Raw genomic sequence first — 6204 nt, 5'->3', positions numbered from 1 at the left:
CCACCACATCCGGCTAATTATTATTTTTTTTTTTTTTAGTAGGGACAGAGTTTCACCGTATTAGCCAGGATGGTCTCGATCTCCTGACCTTGTGATCCACCCGCCTCAGCCTCCCAAAGTGCTGGGATTACAGGCGTGAGCCACCAGGTCCGGCCAGTTTTCTTATCTTTAAAAGAGGAAGGTATAGCACTGTAACTCATAGGAGGATGTGAGGATTAGATGAATTAACATAAGCAACACATTTAGAACAGTGCCAGTCTCATTATTTATGAGCTGTTGTTGCCATGTACACTATGAGGCAAGTATATTATCTCCATTTTACAGTTGAAAAACAGGCATAGAGATTTTCTAACCTGCTCAAGATCTCACAGCTGGTAAATTACAGAACCATTCTCTCATAATCTGTGACCTTCTAAAGGTTCTGAACAGCTCTGAACTTACTGCTTCTTCGGTAAAAAGTGAAGCCATGAAATGCTGCTCTATAAATCTAAAGGAAAGGCCAACTACTAAAAAGACTCAAGAATCTTTGAATATTCTCAATGTCAGGAATGCTGTGATAATCAGGAATAGTACCATTTCCCACATTACTAATGCTTTTATGCCACAAAATGGCTCAACTTTCAGAGTAGATTGGCCTTCTCAATGTTCATGCTATCACCTTACACCAGTTGACACAGAGACCACTCCTAACAAGAGAGTCGCTGGGGATTAAAAGTTGGTTCTGCCTTATCTATATCTGCTACTGCCTGCTGTAAGAAGACTCACTCAGTGAAGGGTTTCTGGACGGGCACCTGCCATGTACCCTGGAGAATGTGATAGCAGGTTGTCATTCATGGTATATGCAGTTGGTAGAGGAAGTTTCTTAGCAAAGTGAAAAAGGAAGAGATTTATTATGGAGAGCTCACAGGCGTCATCTACTCAAATCAAATAGATGGCACCCTATATTTATACCCTATATTTATTTCTTTGCACCACTTGATATCTATTTCCTTTAAACACTAGTGACTAATTTCTTTATCTCACACGGGTCCTTGGACGCCACCATTTGTTGACCTTAGAGCTTCATTCTGAACTTGGGTGTCTCCACCAGATAGATACTGAAAGGAAAAGCAGTCGCCTCCCTCTCCCCTTTCCTTTCCAATGACTTTTTTTTCCCCAATGATCCCTACTGACATCAACCATAAGATTTGAGGAAAATCAAAAGTATCTTATAAAGCCATTTGACAAATATTTACACAGGACCCACAATGTCTTGAGCATCTTACTAGTCACAGGGCGCAGTAGTGCACATGGGGAGCTGGCAAACCACTGGTAAATAATAATAGCTTATAGGAATGGAACCAAGGGTTTACTCTTGTTAGGCACTGTTCTTAGTATGCATTATCCCATTTCAATCTCATGGAGGTAGCTATTATTATTATCCCCATTTTACAGATGAGAAAACTGAGGATTGCCCAAAGTCACACAACAAGGAATGGGCAGAACTGGGACTTGAAGGCAGGGCTGTCTGATGTCACACACTTAACCACACATATATCTTCTCTTTCTCTCTCACAGCTTCTCACGAGGTAGAACTTTAGAGCCTGATGTGTTTGTGGCTGGAGCATAGCAGCTCTTCTACAACTTTGCTGTAGTTTCTACTGAATATTTTGGTTTGCAAATATAAAGGATTCTCTGAAGCACAACCTTAAACAAAGTGTGGTAGACAGCTGGGATAGGAAAACTGCAGACAGAAAAATGTGGCCGGATGCTCTGGGGGCGGGTGGCAGCGATGTTCGGCCAGGTGGCTCCAAAGAGAGGAAGCGGTGACGCATTGAGGTAAGAGGGCTGATAGATGAAACCACATGGACCCCATGACAGAGTGGAAGGAGGGTGCCTTAAATATTGTAGGGTGTGCTTTTATCAGGTTATGAGAATGCAGTTGGGATACAGGTTTGCTTTCTCTTGCCTGTATCATCGGAGTGATGATTCAGATAAATTTAAAAATTAGTTTATCCTGAAGTATGTCTGATGTGAAGAGGCTTAAATAATATCTTAGGATTAAGAGTCAGGAGACCTAAATTATTGTTCGGATATGCACCACTTAGTTTAGGTGTGTGATCTTTTGCAAGTCCCTCAACTTTTCTCATTGTAGGTTTCTTCCCTTTTAACACAAGGGAGTTGGGTTACTGAACTGCAAGAACTTTTCTAGCTCTAGACTGCTCTGATTGTCTCTAGCACTGGAAATTTAGACACAATTAGAAGGCACGTTTCTAGCCCTTTAGACCTACACTGCCTAACTTAGTAGCCACACGTGGCGATGGAACACTTGAGATGTGGCTAACACGACTAAATTTTCAATTTTATTTCATTGTCATTAAATTTAGAGTAAGAAACTGATACCCTATTTAGTTATTGAAAAACTTTATTTATTTTTGAGACAGAGTCTCGCTTTGTCGCCCAAGCTGGAGTGCAGTGGCACAAGATCTCGGCCGACTGCAACCACTGCCTCCTGGGTTCAAGTGATTCTCCTGCCTCAGCCTACCAAGTTGCTGGGATCATAGGAAGCTGCCAACATGCCTGGCTAATTTTTGTATTTTTAGTAGAGATGGGGTTTCACCATGTTGGCCAGGCTGGTCTTGAACTCCTGACCTCAAATGATCCACCCGCCTTGGACTCCCAAAGTGCTAGGATTACAGACATGAGCCACCGCACCTGGTGTGAAAAACTTTAGTATGTTCAAAACAACTTAGGAATGTAAATCTGCTTTTTGCAACAGTAAATTTTGTGAAATCTAAATACAGATCAAGTGTTTCCGATGAAAATTTGGCATGCGAATTGGGACATGCTGTAAGTACAAAATACACACCAAATTTAAGACAATATTAAAAAAGGAAGTAAAACAATTTTTATTTTACTATAAATATTATTTTAAAATAAAGGAAGTCTCAATAATTATGTTGATTACATGTTGAAATGACAATGTTTTAGAAATATTGGGTTAAATAAAATGTTAAAATTAATTTTATCTGTTTACTTTTAAAAATATGACTACTAGAACATTCGCCAATGTGCATGGCATTTCTTCTGGGTAGCTTTTACAGGACAGGTTATACGCTATAAACTACAGTGAGTGGTTGGATTGGCATACTGGCCCTAGTTGAACATGGATGTTTTGGAGAGGAAAACTGTGTCACCCTTTAAGGAAGACACTTGCACCAGTCTGAGTTATTATTCTCATCAGACAAAACATGCCCCAATTACCTTTGCTAATAGTGTTTCAAGAGAGTCAGGGAATGTGAGGTCTCTTAGAGTCTCTCGTTCTCAGTGCTTTCAAAATTACAATTTGTTGTAGGCACCATGGGTAAATGCACTGTGACATCTCCATCTGAGTACACTCACCATTCCTACCTCCAGAGAGGGGATCTGTTTGGAGGAGCCTGTCTCCATTCAGTGAGCTGTTGGCCTTGCCTGTGTCTGGCTACCTTTAGCCTGGCCACAGGTTTCTGGTGTATTCAGTTCTAGACAGGTAGTAGAGCTTGTTCTGCCTTTTCCACATAAATTCTTCAGAAGGAGGGTGTGTCAGTGGCTAGAGTTTTGAGTTTGAGGCCTTCTTCTCTGTGCAAAAACCCTCCTTTTCTGCATCTATAGGGAGTAAACATGGAATCAGTGAGAGTCACTTTCCTGATCATTATGTGGTCAGTATGAGGTGACTGACTTGGTGTGACTGGGGAAGGTCCCTTCCCTGGACAGAATATGGTGAGTGTCTTGCCATTACCAGAGAGGATCGCCTGCCCTGGCCACGTGTGGTAAGCCACTTGCGGTGACTGGGAAGGATCACTCCTAGTCAGTGTGTGATTACTAACCTGGAGTGATCCGGGAGGACCACTGCATTTGTTTGCTCGGGCTGTCATAACGAATACCACAGAGCAGACGGCTTTAACAACAGACAGTTCTGGAGGCTAGAGGCCCTTGATCAAGATATCAGCAGGTCTTGTTTCTTCTGAGACCTCTCTGCTTGCTTTGCAAATGGCCACCTTCTTGTTATGTCCTCACAGGGTTGACCCTTAGTCAGTGTTGTATGTGTCCTAATTTATTCTTATCAGGACACGGTCATCTTGGATCAGGGGCCACTCATCTCGTTTTACCTTAATTACTTCTTTAAAGGCCCTATCTCCACATACGGTCATACTCTGAGTTCCTGAGGGTTAGAGTTTCAACGTATGAACTGGAAAAGAACACAACTGAGCCCATAACAACCACCATCCATGGTCGGACTGTATCATTCAAGGAAGGTCAACTTAATGAACTGTGTGGTCAGAGGCAATGACCACAGAATGAAAATCAGCTCACCTGGAGATTTCCTACTTGAGGGAATGAGAGCAAGAACATAATCTCTGACATGGTTACGAATGAGTTTAGGTAAATGAGGTGGATGGAGGAATGTGTTGACTTCTGAATTTTCCTGCAAGGCCACAGATGTACTGTCTCCTCCTCAGCACCATGAATTCCTTGTTACTTGAACCACAGTGCCTGAGACCAAGTAAGTGCAGTTGAATGTCCTTGGGATAGTGTGATAAATCCTAGTTAACAAATCTGACATCAGGCACAAGGGTTAACAACCTATTTAGGGTCATAAAAGAAACACAAACTATCAGCCCTGCACCAAAGAACATAAGGCAGAGGTGATCAGGCTGGGAAGAGAAAGTAGGAATCAGCAGAGTTCTGATTCCCGAAGAGGGTAACCTTCTTAAAGTCAGAAACTGATGAACAGGTGTGGATGAGGAGGATGGTGATAAGCTGGAGCTAAGGCAGAAGCAGGAAAATGCAAGACATGACAATATCCCTAGGAGGCTGGCTGATTACAGCAGAGGTATTGTGCCCAAGAGGACTGGCTTACAGTGGTGCCAGAGAGAGAAAAGTCTGTGTCTAGGTGTGAAGTGATGTGGGACTGGATTCATGACAGGGAGGATGGGGTGAGTGTGAGAAGGTTGCCAAAAGCTGGCAATTGATGAAATGTTGAAATTAAGGAGGTCCAAAGTTAAACACACAACCCCAAAACCCACCATAATGATGTAATCCTGTGACCACCATGAGGTTACTAGTTTTGGTACTGGTGCTGAGACCTCTGGAATGTAACACCTATGTTCATGAAAGAAAAGATGGAAACAGTCTCATTGCTTACGGATTCTTAGACCCCAGAAAAGTTAATTCCAGTGTGTGGCATTTTGTTTATTTTCATCCTAACTTTAGGCTTCTCTAGTCAGCCCAATTGTTAGCAACGAGACATTAGATAGATGGAAGCAATATTCTTCATTTGACAAGGTTTAGGGGCAAGACATTATTAAATCGGGATGAGTTAACGTAAGTAACAACAAACAGACTTCATAAAAAGGGCTGTGATGTATTCGATACCTTTTTCTTGGGGAAAATGCAGTGGGAAAGGGAAACAGCTAGCTTCATAGGAATTTGCTTGGGTTGGTGGGATAGAACAAGAAAACCTGTCCTTTATATGTTAACTGAGCATTAAGTCTTTTGAAAGCAAGAGGACGACTCCACTCCCAGTATCTTTTCCCAAGGAAGGGTTTTCTGCAATTATCTTAAATGTCCTCTGAAAGCAATCCTAGATTACATAACTAATCCCATATATGTATGAGTATGTGTGTATCCTATACCTATAAACTAGGATTGTATATCTATGTAAAACATTTGTGTCTTGCACAGAACTTTGAAAATTTCCCCTGTCTTCAAAGGGTAACAGATCTTGAGTACGTTGCTGAGGGCTTTCATCTTTTTCCTTGGCACCATATATGCAAAATCGGTTATTCAGCCTATTGGGACCCTCCCTACATTGCCTTCAGTCAATGCCTCAGAAGGGACACCATTCGCGACAGCAGACTTTAGCAGTGGGGTCCGGGTTCCATAAATCCCCAACTGATGTTGACGCTCCGAGGAACCTCTGCCAAGTTGAAGAAAACTGGGTTCTCCACTTAGAAGGTAGGTTCAGGTCCTAAGGAAGATTCCCAGGAAGAGTGAGAAAATAGGTCTCTGGTAGGCACTGAAGTTTGGTAACTAGTTGCAGGCAGCTGGGATTTTGCGGCTTCCTTCTCCCAGGTCTCCGGATATTCACACCTCTCGACTGACCTCTCTGAAGGTAGGAAGGAGTGCACCCAGCAGGAGCTCCAGCCCTGCGTGCCTCCTCTGCAGCACCGCCCCTCCGCCCCT

General features: G+C 42.6%; 1 protein-coding gene across 2 annotated transcripts in view; it reads left to right on the top strand.

The window, feature by feature from the left end:
• Window positions 1–1540: 1540 nt before the first annotated feature.
• STK17B (serine/threonine kinase 17b) overlaps window positions 1541–6204 on the top strand; it is a 42640-nt gene continuing 37976 nt past the window's right edge. Inside the window, exons 1-2 of one of the 2 annotated variants that reach the window (XM_011997185.1) lie at window positions 1717–1818; window positions 3631–3788. The gene's annotated coding sequence lies outside the window, so the exon portion shown is untranslated. Of the gene's footprint in view, window positions 1819–3630; window positions 3789–6204 lie in introns of both variants that reach the window. The other variant, XM_011997184.1, reaches the window with a different exon arrangement.

The sequence above is a fragment of the Mandrillus leucophaeus genome, unplaced genomic scaffold (genome assembly GCF_000951045.1).
Source record: "Mandrillus leucophaeus isolate KB7577 unplaced genomic scaffold, Mleu.le_1.0 Scaffold532, whole genome shotgun sequence".
NCBI classification, from domain to species: Eukaryota; Metazoa; Chordata; class Mammalia; order Primates; family Cercopithecidae; genus Mandrillus; species Mandrillus leucophaeus.
This window is presented reverse-complemented; position numbering and strand designations above follow the sequence as displayed.